Source organism: Mobula birostris, chromosome 27, assembly GCF_030028105.1.
Source record: "Mobula birostris isolate sMobBir1 chromosome 27, sMobBir1.hap1, whole genome shotgun sequence".
Taxonomy (NCBI): domain Eukaryota; kingdom Metazoa; phylum Chordata; class Chondrichthyes; order Myliobatiformes; family Myliobatidae; genus Mobula; species Mobula birostris.
The window spans coordinates 33,768,516-33,783,525 of record NC_092396.1 but is presented as its reverse complement, the minus strand read 5'-3'; the positions used below and the strand labels follow the sequence as shown (position 1 = coordinate 33,783,525).

Here is a 15,010-nt window from a genome sequence, read left to right as displayed (position 1 = left end):
TCAACGTTTCGGGCCGGAACCCTTCGTCAGGACTGGAGAGGGAAGGGGCAGTGGCCCTATAAAAAAGGTAGGGGAAGGGTGGGAACGAGAAGGCTGGAAGGTTCCAGGGGAAAAACCAGTAAGGGGAAAAATAAAGGGGTGGGGGAGGGGAAGCAGGGAGGAGATAGGCAGGAAAGGACCCCACCAATAAACATCAAACCATTGTCTCCCGTACCATCACCGCCCTTATCAACTCCAGAGACCTTCCATCCTTAGCCACTAAACTCATAATTCCCACACCCCGTACTGCTCGGTTTTACCTCCTTCCCAAGATCCACAAGCTTGACTGTCCCGGTAGACCCATAGTTTCTGCCTGCTCCGGCCCCACCGAACTTGTATCTGCCTACCTGGACTCCATTTTGTCATCCATAGTTCAGTCCCTCCCCACCTACATCCAGGATACATCCCATGCCCTCCACCTCTTCAATAACTTCCAGTTCCCTGGTCCCGACCACTTCATTTTCACTATGGATGTCCAATCTTTATACACCTCCATTCCCCATCAAGAAAGCGTCAAAGTCCTCCACTACTTTCTGGACAATAGACCTCACCAGTTCCCCACCACCTCTACCCTCCTGCAGTTGGTGGAACTGGTACTTACACCAAATAACTTCCCTTTTGGCTCTTCCCACTTTCTTCAGACCAAGGGTGTAGCTATGGGCACTCGCATGGGCCCCAGCTATGCCTGCCTCTTCGTTGGTTACGTGGAACAGTCTGTGCTCCAAACCTGTTCTGGTACTGCTCCCCAACTTTTCCTTTGCTACATTGACGACTACATTGGTGCTGATTCCTGCACCCATGCTGAGCTCGTCAATTTCATGGACTTTACTTCAAACTTCCTTGACTGCTCGGGGCACGCCTGCCTTTTTTCGTAACAGTGAAAACACCTTCTGTTAGCAAAAACAAGTAACTAATGCAGGTCTTTCGTAACAGCGAGGTGTCGTAAAGCGAACGTTCGGAAAACAGGGGCCATCTGTAGTCTCCAGCCCCTTGGTATGAACATTGAATTCTCCAACTTCCGGTAATTCCCTCCCCCTATCCCAATTTCACTCTGCCCCCTCCTCCAGCTGCCTACTACCTCCCTCAAGGTTTCGCCTCCTTCTACTACCCATTGTGCTTTCCCCTATTCCTTCTTCGCCTTTCCTGCCTATCCCCACCCCCACCCCTTTATCTTTCCCCTTACTGGTTTTTCACCTGGAATCTTCCAGCCTTCTCCTTCCCACCTTCCCCCCACCTTCTTTATAGGACCTCTGCCCCTTCCCTCTTCAATCCTGATGAAGAGTTCGGGCCCGAAACGTTGACTGATCGTTTCCACGGATGCTGCCCGACCTGCTGAGTTCCTCCAGCATGTTGTCAGTGTTGCTAAAATGTATTTAGTTTCTTTGGATATTTAGCCTAATTTAAACTTAGAGGGATTGTAAGTTGTATAAAGAAATCCCCAAATTCCTAGATATAAAATATATAGTTAAGTGCTATACAATCACAGCCAACTAGCTACACAGCATTCTGTGATATTCATGTGCTTTGCAACTTCCAGTCAGCCAGATAGGATTCGTGTGCAGCCCAACATGCCAACCCTGCATTAATTTCAAGGAGTAGATCTAAACTGAAGATTGCTTGGTGCAGTACACACAATATTCAAATATCTAGGGAGAAGACAATAGCAGACTGAATGGATCCTATTGTTAACACCAAAAACGTGTTTTTATGCAGCATCTTTAACAATTCCAGAACATTTTTAGAGATATTATTTTACACAGCACATACTAGATGTACCAGAAGCAGAATTAGGTTTATTATCATGAGCATGTGACAAGAAATTTGTTAACTTAGCAGCAGCAGTTCAATGCAATACATAATCCAGCAGAGAAAAAAAATAATAAATAAAATAAAAAATTATAACAAACAAGTAAATCAATTATATATATTGAATAGATTTTAAAAGACATGCAAAAACAGAAATAAAGTATATTTTAAAAAAGTGAGGTAGTGTCCAAATATTCAATATCCATTAGGAATCGGATGGTAGAGGGGAAGAAGCTGTTCCTGAATCGCTGAGTGTGTGCCTTCAGGCTTCTGTACCTCCTACCTGATGGTAACAGTGAGAAAAACAATGGAGATGCAGCTTGATGACCTTCGTCTGGTCAGGGACAATGAGGAGGTGATGGAGAGGAGCTATAGGCGGGTAGCCACACCGGGGCCTGGGGAGACAGATAAGTGGGTGACAGTCAGGAAAGGAAAGGGCAGGAGTCAGAGGCTACAGAGCACCCCTGTGTCTGTACCCGTTGACAATAAGTACTCCTGCTTGAGTACGGTTGGGGGGGGACGGCCTACCTGGGGGAAGCAACAGTGGCTGCGCCTCTGGCTCAGAGTCTGGCCCTGTGGCTCAGAAGAGTAGGGAAAGGAAGGAGTAGGGAAAGGAAGAGGATGGCAGCAGTAATAGGGGACTCTATAGTTAGGGGGTCCGACGGGTGATTCTGTGGACACAGGAAAGAAGCACGGATGGTAGTTTGCCTCCCAGGTGACAGGGTGCAGGATGTTTCTGATCACGTCCAAGATATCATCAAGTGGGAAGGAGAACAGCCAGATGTCGTGGCACATATTGGTACCAACGACATAGACAGGAAAAGGGAAAAGGTCCTGAAAGCAGACTTCGGGGAGTTACGAAGGAAGTTGAGAAGCAGGACCACAAAGGTAGTCACCTCAAGATTACTGTCTGTGCCACGCGACAGTGAGTATAGGAATAGAGTGAGGTGGAGAATAAATGCATGGCTGAAGAATTGGAGCAGGGGGCAGGGATTCAGATTTCTTAATCATTGGGACCTCTTCTGGGGCAGGAGAGACCTGTACAAAAAGGACGGGATGTACTTGACCCCAAGGGGTACCAATATCCTGGTGGGGAGGTTCGCTAAGGCTATTGGGGAGAGTTTAAACTAGAATTGCTGGGGGGGTGGGAACCAAACTGAAGAGACAGAGGAAGAGGCATTTGGCTCACAAATAAGACAAAGTTTGGAGACAGTGCAAGAGGAAGGATAGACAGGTGATCGAGAAGGGACATGCTCACACTGATGGTTTGAGATGGGTCTATTTTAATGCAAGTATTATCAACAAAGCGGATGAGCTTAGGACGTGGATCAGCACTTGGAGCTATGATATTGTGGCCATTACAGAGACTTGGATGTCTCTGTAATGGGTGGTCTATAAAAAACACCCAGTAGAGTTATTGACCCCTTCCTGTTCCTAACTTCCACCTACAGAGACTCTGTAGACAGTCCAGGAATAGACTGTCGAGTGCCAGGCTTTAGAAGTTTCAGAAAGGACAGGGAGGGAGGCAAAAGAGGTGGGGGCATGGCACTGTTGATCAGAGATAGTGTCATGGCCGTAGAAAAGGAGGAAGACATAGGGGACTGTCTACAGAGTCTCTGTAGGTGGAAGTTAGGAACAGGAAGGGGTCAATAACTCTACTGGGTGTTTTTTATAGACCACCCAATACTAACAGGGACATCAAGGAGTAGATAGGGAGACAGATTCTGGAAAGGTGTAGTAATAACAGGGTTGTCGTGATGGGAGATTTTCATTTCCCAAATATCGATTGGCATGTCCCTAGAGCGAGGGGTTTAGATGGGATGGAGTTGGTTAGGAGTGTTCAGGAAGGTTTCTTGACAATATTTAGATAAGCCTACAAGAGGAGAGGCTGTACTTGATCTGGTATTGGGAAATGAACCTAGTCAGGTGTCAGATCTCTCAGTGGGAGAGCATTTTGGAGATAGTAATCACAACTCTATCTCCTTTACCATAGCATTGGAGAGGGATAGAAACAGACAAGTTAGGAAAGCGTTTAATTGGAGTAAGGGGAAATATGAGACTATCAGGCAGGAACTTGGAAACATAAATTGGAAACAGATGTTCTCAGAGAAATGTACGGAAGAAATGTGGCAAATGTTCAGGGGATATTTGCGTGGAGTTCTGTACAGGTGTGTTCCAATTAGACAGGGAAAGGATGGTAGGGTACAAGAACCATGGTGTATGAAGGTTGTTGTAAATCCAGTCAAGAAGAAAAGAAAAGCTTACGAAAGGTTCAAAAAGCTAGGTAATGATAGAGAGCTAGAAGATTATAAGGCTAGCAGGACGGAACTCAAGAAAGATATTACGAGAGCCAGAAGGGGCCATGAGAAGGCCTTGGCGGACAGGATTAAGGAAAACCCCAAGGCATTCTACAAGTATATGAAGAGCAAGAGGATAAGACGTAAGAGAATAGGACCAATCAAGTGTGACAGTGGAAAAGTGTGTATGGAACCAGAGGTACTTAATGAGTACTTTGCTTCAGTATTCACTACGGAAAAGGATTCTGGCAATTGTAGGGATGGTTTACAGCAGACTGAAAAGCTTGAGCATGTAGATATAAAGAAAGAGGATGTGCCAGAGATTTTGGAAAGTATCAAATTGGATAAGTCATCGAGACCGGACGAGATGTACCCCAGGCTACTGTGGAAGGCGAGGGAGGAGATTGCTGAGCCTCTGGCGATGATCTTTACATCATCATTGAGGACGGGAGAGGTTCCGGAGGATTGGAGGGTTGCGGATGTTGTTCCATTATTCAAGAAAGGAAGTAGAGATAGTCCAGGAAATTATAGATCAGTGAGTCTTACTTCCGTGTTTGGTAAGTTGATGGAGAAGATCCTGAGGCAGGATTTATGAACATTTGGAGAGGCATAATATGATTAGGAATACTCAGCATGGCTCTGTCAAAGGTAGGTTATGCCTTACGAGCCTTATTGAATTTTTTGAGTATGTAACTAAACACATTGATGATGGTAGAGCAGTAGAAGTAGTGTATATGAATTTCAGCAAGGCATTTGACAAGGTACCCCATGCAAAGCTTATTGAGAAAGTATGGATGCATGGGATCCAAGGGGACATTGCTTTATAGATCCAGAACTGGCTTGCCCACAGAAGGCAAAGAGTGGTTGTCGACAAGTCATATTCTATATGGAGGTCAGTCTCCAGTGGTGTGCCCCAGGGATCTGTTCTGGGACCCCTACACTTGATTTTTATAAATGACGTGGATCAGTAAGTGGAGGGATGGGTTAGAAAATTTGCAGATGACACAAAGGTTGGAGATGTTGTGGGTAGTGTGGAGGGCTGTCAGAAGTTACAGTGGGACATTGATAGGATGCAAAAATGGGCTGAGAAGTGGCAGATGGAGTTCAACCCAGGTAAGTGTGAGGTGGTTCATTTTGGTAAGTCAAATATGATGACAGAATATAGTATTAATGGTAAGACTCTTGGCAGTGTGGAGGATCAGAGGGATCTTAGGGTCTGAGTCCATAGGACACTCAAAGCTGCTGCACAGGTTGACTCTGTGGTTAAGAAAGCATATGGTGCATTGGTCTTCATCAATCGTGGGATTGAGTTTAGGAGCTAAGAGGTAATGTTGCACCTATACAAGACCCTGGTCAGACCCCATTGGAGTACTGTGCTCAGTTCTGGTCACCTCCCTATAAGAAGGATGTGGAAACCATAGAAAAGGTGCAGAGGAGATTTACAAGGATGTTGCCTGGATTGGGGAGCATGCCTTATGAGAATAGGTTGAGTGAATTCAGCCTTTTTTCCTTGGAGTGACGGAGGATGAGAGGTGACCTGATAGAGGTGTATAAGATGATGAGAGGCATTGATCATGTGGATAGTCAGAGGCTTTTTCCTAGGGATGAAATGGCTAGCATGAGAGGGCACAGTTTTAAGGTGCTTGGAAGCAGCTACAGAGGAGATATCAGGGGTAAGTTTTTTTTTTACGCGGAGTGTGGTGAGTGCGTGGAGTGGGCTGCTGGTGACGGTGGTGGAGGCAGATACGATGGGGTCTTTTAAGAGTCTCCTGGACAGGTATATGGAGCACAGAAAAACAGAGGGCTGTGGGTAACCCTAGGTAATTTCTCAGGTAAGGACATGTTCGGTACAGCTTTGTGGGCTGAAGGGCCTGTATGGCTTCTATGTTCCTATGTTTCTAAAAGGGCATGCCCTGGGTGCTGGATGTCCTTAATAATGGACGCCACCTTTCTGAGACACTGCTCCCTAAAGATGTCCTGGGCACTTTGTAGGCTAGTACCTAAGATGGAGTTGACTAGATATACAACATTCTGCAGCTTCTTTCGGTCCTGTGCAGTAGCCCCTCCGTACCAGACGGTGATGCAGCCTGTCAGAATGCTCTCTACGGTACACCTATAGAAGTTTTTGAGTGTATTTGCTGACATACCAAATCTCTTCAAACTTCTAATAAAGTATAGCTGCTGTCTTGCCTTCTTTATAACTACATTGATATGTTGGGATCAGGTTAGATCCTCAGAGATCTTGACATCCAAGAACTTGAAGCTGCTCGCTCTCTCCACTCCTGATTTCTCTATGAGGATTGGTATGTGTCCCTTCGTCTTACCCTTCCTGAACTCCACAATCAGCTTTCGTCTTACTGACGGTGAGTGCAAGGTTGTTGCTGCGGCACCACTCCACTAGTTGGCATATCTCACTCCTGTACACCCTGTCATCACCACCTGAGATTCTGTCGTCAGCAAGTTTATAGATGATATTTGAACTATGCCTAGTCACACAGTCATGTGTATATAGAGAGTCGAGCAGTGGGCTAACCACAAACCCCTGAGGCGTGCCAGTGTTGATCGTCAGCGAGAAGGATATGTTATCACTAATCCGCATAGATTGTGGTCTTCCGCTCAGGTAGTCGAGGATCCTATTGCAGAGGGAGGTACAGAGACCCAGGTTCTGTAACTTCTCAATCAGGATTGTGGGAATGATGGCAATAAATGCTGAGCCTTAGTTGATGAACAGCATCGTGATGTAGGTATTTGTGTTGTCCAGGTGGTCTAAAGCCATGTGGAAAGCCGTTAAGATTGTGTCTGCCGTTGACCTACTGTGGCAATAGACAAATTGCAATAGGTCCAGGTCCTTGCTGAAGCAGGAGTTCAGTCTAGTCATGAGCAACCTCTCAAAGCATTTCATCATTGTCGATGTGAGTGCTACCGGGCAATAGTCATTATGGCAGCCCACAATATTCTTCTTAGGCACTGGTACAATTGTTGCCTTGACTCCAATGAACAGGTTAAAAGAAGCTGCAAAGGACTGTCGATTCAACCAGCTCCATCGTGGGCACCAGTTACGCCACCACCAAGGATATCTTCAAATGGCGATTCTTCACAAAGGTAATATCCATCATTAAGGACCCTCGCCATCCAGCAAATGCCCTCTTCATATTACCACCATCAGGGAGAATTACAGAAGCCTGAAGACCCACACTCAACTTTTTAGGAATAACTTCTTCCGTCTGTCATCAGATTTCCAAATGGTCCATGCACACTACTTCAATATTTTGCTCTCTTTTTCCACTGTTGATTTTTATATTTCTTATTGTAACCTATCGTACTTTTTTATGTATAAGCACTAAGCTGTTACTGCAAAACAATAAAATTCACGACATACGTCAGAGATTATAAACCTGATTCTGATCCAGGCAATAGGTTAATAGCTCAGGCCAATGACCATTTATCAGAAAGGTAATAACCCTGAAACAGTAACTCGTTCTCTCTCCAAAGAAGCTGCCTAACTTGCTGAATCTTTTAAGATTTGAGTCCCAACATATCGATGCAGTTATAAAGAAGGCTTTATTAGGAGTTTGAAGAGATTTGGCATGTCAACAAATACACTCAAAAACTTCTATAGCTGTACCATGAAGAGCATTCTGACAGGCTGCAACACTGTCTGGTATGGGGGGGGGGGGGGTGCTACTGCACAGGACCGAAAGAAGCTGTAAATTTCGTCGGCTTCATCTTGGGTACTAGCCTACAAAGTACCAGGACATCTTCAAAAAGTGGTGTCTCAGAAAGGCAGCATCCATTATTAAGGACCTCCAGCACCCAGGGCATGCCCTTTTCTCACTGTTACCATCAGGTAGGATGTACAGAAGCCTGAAGACACACACTCAGCGATTCAGGAACAGCTTCTTCCCCTCTGCCATCCAATTCCTAAATGGATATTGAACCCTTGAACACTACCTCATCTTTTTAATATATATTATTTCTGTTTTTGTACGATTCTTAATCTATTCAATATACGAATACTGTAATTGATTTATTTATTTATTATTATTATTATTATTTATTCTTGTATTGCATTGAACTGCTGCTGCTAAATTAACAAATTTCACTGCATATGCCGGTGATAATAAACCCGATTCTGGACGAGGGTGCCAAATCGGAAGCTGAGCTTACTATGGATGGGGACAGAGACTTTAAAGACAAGTTCCTCTCATTTCTGCAGAGCGAGGGGAAGGAGTGGTCTGATTTGGAAGGTCTAATGAGTACTCCAAAGAAGGGAAAGCATTCTGAGTTGGTATCGACCCTTACCTCCCTGGTGAATAAATGGCCCAGTGCACAGGCGGAGGGTCCTAGTTATCGTAGGTTGAGAATATTCCCGGGAGTGAAGCCCACCTCCGATGGGGAAGAGGAGTATGATACTTGGGAAGAGTAGACCCCTCAGGTGCTGGATGAGTGGCAGTGCTCTGATGACATAAAAAGACAGCGATTGGTAAAGAGTCTGAGGGGGCCGGCTGCTGACATAGTGAGATCCTTAAAGGCAAAGAACCGCTTTGATACTTCTGCAGGCTACATGCAAATGCTTGAAAATGTTTCTGGCATGACAGGAAGCCCAATGGAGCTTATGACAGGATTTTGGAACATGTTTCAGGAGAAGGAGGAGAAACTTTCCACCTACACCTTTCGGTTAGAGAGGCAGCTTAGTGGCTTGCGTTGTAGAGGAGCCATTCAAAGGTGAATCAGTTAAGAATGGACCAAGTGGCGAAAGCTGCCCAGTCACAGGACATGATCACTTGGGGTCTCTGAATGTCTCATAAGACACGCCCCTCTCCCTCATCTGTCCAGCTGACCAGAGAAGGAAGAGAGGAGGAGAATGCGACGGAGGCACAGGAAACCTCCGTCAGCAGGTTGCAGTCCTTGGTATTAGCCCCCTTGGCTGAAGTAACTACTGATAGCCCACCCCAGGGAGTGTTAAAGGAGCTTGTGGCAGAGTTCAGAACTGAGATGTCCCGGTTGTTAACGGCAGGTGCGGCCACCCCACACAACAAAGCCGATAGGGAGGTGGACCCCCTTGAGGGGACGGACTAAGCAGAGGGCTGCTAGTGAATGGGGTCCCGTGAGAAAGGGAGCGGACAGTATTGTCTGTTACAACTGTGGTGAAGAGGGACAATTCAGGCCAGGACAGGAAAACCCTCAGAGAGTGAGCCTCCAGGTACCTAAGTGGAGGGGGACGTCGGGAAACTTAGAAGAGACCCCTTAGGGGAATGGCCTGGCATCTCAGGGGGAACATGTTCCCAGCAAAATATCAAGGAACACCCGAAAGCAAAAAATCCTATTCCTGAAGACTTACTGGGGCCAAACTCCAGTGTATTGCTACAGATTGAGGGTATTTATGCTAGAGCCATACTTGACACAGGCTCTCAAGTTACCTTGCTGTACCGTTCGTTTTACAAACAGTATTGACCATTGACATCCCTCGGTGCACTAGAGATCTGTGGTCTTAGTACAGATCACTATCTATATTGGTAGTCACCAACCTTTTTAAGCCTAAGATCCCCTACCTCGACCTTAGTGAAAGGCAAGATCTACCTACTAAATTGTTTAGAGAAAAAACAGCTCAGTTAGTACTTCTAATTTGAGGCCTTTTATTTGGGTTGCACAAAATACATTTGTCAAACTTTCAAATTAATTCAAACTAGAAAACACTGTAACTAGCATATCAAACAGGCCATAGCTGTCTTTCTTTAAGAATATTGCAATACTTCCCACCTTTAATTCTAAGTTTCATTATTTAATTTTATTTCAACGTGAAAAATAAATAAATAAAAATTGACTGTTGCACTCAGTGTGATGACTGGGGCTGAATATTTTCTGCAAGTTCCCTGAAATTTGGCTCATAACTAGACAGCCAGTCTGAGACAGTCTGTGAGGTGTCTGTCAGTAAGGCAACTCCTGTACTTAGATTTAATAATTTTCATCTGTGAATATGCAATTTCACATAGATGAGTTGACCCGAAGTAGGCACTGACTTTTAGTGCTATAAAACCAATGTGCACACCACGCATTGCTGGGGCCCCATCAGTTGTAATTGCCACGAGTTTATGAATGGGGATGTCATTTTCACGGACATATTTTTTAAACTCATTGTAAATATCCTCACCTCTCATTCTCTCCTTTAATTGCAAAAGAGTGAGGAAGTCCTCCTTTGTTGTAAGATCCTGGAAAGTCATTCTGACAAATACAACAAGCTGAGCTGTTTGCATTACATCCAGGGATTCATTGAACTGTAGTGAAAAATATTCACAGTGACAAGTCGATCCATGTCCTCCGACAGTGACTCTACCCTCCTTGTCACTGTTGCAGGGCCAAGAGGTATATTATGTACTGTGGTTGTGATGCTGTTTTTCTTTTTAAAGTCATTAAAAACAGTCTCTGTGGTAATGGCCATTGCTTCTTTGAATAAATCACCACCTGTAAAAGGCTTCTTGTGTTTAGCTAAAAGGTGACTTACACAAAATGATGCTTCGATAGCAGCCTTATCTTAAACAGCATGTTTTGCGAAAAACGATCGCTGGGCTTTCAACCCAGATTTCAGCCCCTCAACTTTCCTGGCACAGATTGCGCTCTTTGGGGGGGTAGGCGTCTTTAAATTTCTGGTGGTTGGTGTTGTGGTGCTGCTCCAGATTCCCTCTTTTAGTCAGTGCATGTGTTTGGTGGCACAAGATACATACACACTTGTCTTTCACCAAGGTAAATAGAAATTCCTCTTCCCATTCTGGATGGAATTTGTACGTTTTCACCTTCTTTCGTGGAGCCTCTGCCATGCTATCAGGATATCACAAGTGAGTGCCGTATATTGATGTTTGCACTGGAGTCCTGACAAAGGGTCTCGGCCCAAAACGTCAACTGTACCTCTTCCTATAGATGCTGCCTGGCCTGCTGCATTCACCTGAAAATGTGGTGCATGGCGGGGGAGCTACACACATGTGCACTGGGCAGAAAGAACGGAACTAAAACCCCGCAACCCGGAAACAACCTCTCTTTACAAACAGCTTTCAGTAGCGAAAGTATTGCTATATTACTATTATCCCAACTAGTATTACTTATTTTTATAATGCTCACATTGCAACAGTATTTGTGTATTTATTTTTGATTTTTTTCGGGATCTAATGGGAAAGTCTCAAAGATCGACCGGTCGATTGCGATCGACGGGTTGGCAACCACTAATCTATATGATAGTTACTTGTTGTTTAAGCTGCAGTTTTTTTAGGCAGAGGAAAAGCAAGGACAGAATCGAGCAGTAGATCATTTGGGAGCTTCTGACGGTGCCATCCACCAGTTTACAGCAAGCTGACTGCTCTGAAGACAAAGCAGTTGCCAGAATTGAGTCCTGGGGAAGAGGCAGCCGCTCAGCAAGATGACCCAGGCATCGGTACTGTTTGGTTAGCAGTTGCGAAAGAGGACATGGCACAAGCAGACAAGGTGAAACAATCTGCAGAATCTCAATTACTGAGAGAATGAGCCAGATTGGAGTTGAGGAACCAGATCCTAAACTGGGCCACGTCACCTCCAGACTGGCCTCGGCATTCCCAGCTGGTTCTGCCTGAGAAGTATCAAACGATTGTGTTGAAGTCACTTCATGATGATTCCGGCCATTTGGGGGTTGACAAGACCTATGGATTGCTCAGAGATCAGTTCTACCGGCCATGAATGAAGCCGGAGGTCAAAGAGTACTGCATGTCATGCATTCGATGTATATGGAGGAAGACACTGCCTACGATGGCTGCTCCGTTATCCCACTTGCAGAGTGCAGGGCCACTTGATCTGGTGTGTCTGGATTCCCTGTCAATAGAGCCAGCAACATGGCGAATGTCTTGGTTATCATGATCACTACACCAGATATACACAAGCCTTCCCTACCCAGGATCAGAGGGCATCCACCATGGCCAAAGTGTTATGGGAGAAGTACAAACATATTTTGTTTATTATAGTCTCCCCAGGTGGATACATAGTGATCAGGGACGGAATTTCAAGAACAGGCTCATACACGAGTTCCTGAGCAGGCTTGGAGACAAGAAGTCGAGGACTACACCTTATCACCCACAGGATGATCCCCAGCCTGAGAGATTCAATCGGAGCTTGCTCGACATGCTTGCAACCTTGGAGATCAGTAAAAAGAACAAGTAGAGTCAACATATTGGACATCTGGTCCACTGCTACAGCTGTACACAGAATGGAACTACCGGGTGCTCGCCATATTATCTGATGCTTGGGCGCGAGGCGAGGTTGCCCATTGACTTCTGTTTTGGAACTGGCGAGGAAGATCTACAACAGAAGACTTATCTGAAGTATGTGTCTGATATGAGAAGGGAGCTGGAAAAGGCTTATGAACTAGCTGAGGCCTCGGCTACCAAGCAGAATCAAGGAAATAAGATTCCCCATTGGAATCACCTTCTACCTCTGGAACAAGAGGTGTGCGTTGACCCAGAGGCTGACCTGAACGTACATCTAGTAAGAGGTGACGTGGGGAAACCGAAGGACCAGCAGCGGGAAGGATTAGACCGGACCCTGCCCCTAAATGAGATACGGACTCGAGGATGAGGAAACAGGGGTGTGGTATGCTGCCCTTCACAAACTCCCCAATAATTGATGAAGAGATTCCCAACCCTTCTCACATTGAGGCAGGTGAAATGGGGGGTACTAGCGATGGACAGGCAGGCTTGCAGCTGGACAATGAAGGGAGACTGGTCTCTAAAGTAACTGGCAATGAAGCTGAGCTCAGCCAAGTGACAGAGGGATCTGAGTTGCCTGAAGCCACAAGTAATGGACGGGGGAGACAAGAAGAATCCTAAGGAGTGTCTGAAAGTGAAGAAGTAGATGATGGGATAAGGAGGTCTCAAAGAATCAAGAAACCCCCAGATAGGCTGGCCTATGTTGCATTTTGATGGGGGGAGAGCATAATGCCCCAGTTCACATTTTTACTACTATGTTGTAGGTACTTCATTTAGCAGTTCTGTATCAGCAGTCTGTTCAGCTTTCAGTCTGTGTGGGTTATTGTTGAAGATAAGGGAGGATGAGGAATGTGTGTCATCCAATTAGGATGGTGGAACTGGGGGAGGTTTTTGGTGAGGGACACCAAGGTTGGTCTTGGGCTGGTGTTTGTTCACCGGGAGAAGAAGAGAGAAGATGCTGGAAAGAATCAGTCGGATTCAACCCGGTGCAGGACCATGATTCGATACAGCCAGATGCCAAGATCGACTGAGGATCAGTGAATAACGGTGAAGCATTGAGCGCCAACTTGTGCACATTTGACTGTTTAATTAAAATGGGCCATTTTTTGTTTTTCTTTACTAATTCTTTAGTTAAATAATATTCATAAATATAATTCCTTTAATCACATGCAGAGTACTATCTCTTACTTTGTTGCACTAATTTGTAACAGGGTAGCAAATTGCACAGCATCCACACAAACCGGGGCTTTGGATGGGAGAATGGTCTCACTCCAACTGGTTTGACGGGACCAGAAGGTGTCTTCCCTAGACTTATGCAGCTGAGGAAACCAGTGGAGGTTTCATACGTGTACATAATTAAAAGACAATAAACTTGATTTGACTTGACTATACCCTCTTGATATCAGAAGAATGAGAGGTGATCTCATTGAAACAAACTAAACTTTGAAGAAAATTGACAGGGTAGTTGTAAGGTTATGTATTTCCTAGCCTGAGTATCAAGAACCAGGCCCACCATCTAAAAGAAAAACATTAACATTCAGGACAGAGTCGAGGGAAGAGAAATTTCTTCACCAAGAGGTTAAGTCATTGGAATTCTCTACCAAGCGGACTACAGAGTTACTCAGTTACTCAGCTCAGTTAATAATTATATTCAAAGAGATTGATATATTTCTAAATATTAAGGGAATCAAGGGGTATGATTGTTGAGGAAAGTGGTGCCATAAAACAAAATCAGCCATGATCTTTTGAAGGTGTATAGGTACAAGGAGCCAAATGGTCTTCTCATGCTTCTAGTTCTAACGATCTTTTGTACCACCAATTATCCAGTCGCTAATATGAAAATCCACCAGCATTTTCATTCCCTTCAAAAAATATCATAGGAGCATATCATAAATTTCATTGGCATTTGAATTATGAATCTATCATAGTACACTAATCAAAACCTATTGTCATTTGTGAAATATCCTCCATCAAACTCATGGTAACAGCTGAAAATGCCTGTATGCTATTTTGTGCTATCAAAAGCAAAACTAAACCAGCTCAATGCGTAATCAATGAATGGATTTTTAGCTTCATAGCACTACACATATTCCCATACATATTCCAGACAATCTGTCTGAAGCCTGCCAGAGTGAAGTGACTAAATTAAATAATGATTGTGCTGATCTGGCTTCATGCCACTGACAGCACCCATGCTGGCTTTGCAGCCAATCTAAATCTCTGCAGCTGCTTAGCTCCCTATATGTTGCCAACATTGTAGCTGTGATCATTCTGTGAGGCACCAGAGAATGTACAGCAGCAACTCAACCACAGGCAGGAGAAACAGTGCACGCCCCAGGATCACTATGGTGGCCACTAACATGTTAGACATTTGGAAACAGGTAAATTAAAGTCAAATGATTATTAAAAGTAAATGTGACATGACAATTTGTTTAACCACATTAAACTGCTTTTAATTAGTTGAAAAACAAATATGCACAGAAGTGGAGAAAAGTAAACAAAAACATGCATTTAACTTTTTAAATTAATTTTTTACAGGTATATCTGGCCATCAGTGACAATGCTAGTGTTGATTACACTTCTTTAATTGCCCTTAAGAAGCTGATATTCAGCCACCTTGATCCATCAGAATTCTATAATTTAAAT

At 44.6% G+C, this 15,010-nt stretch overlaps 1 protein-coding gene across 3 annotated transcripts in view; it reads right to left on the bottom strand.

Moving 5' to 3' along the window:
* nphp4 (nephronophthisis 4) overlaps positions 1-15,010 on the bottom strand; it is a 433,219-nt gene that overhangs the window by 258,204 nt on the left and 160,005 nt on the right. The window lies entirely within an intron of this gene.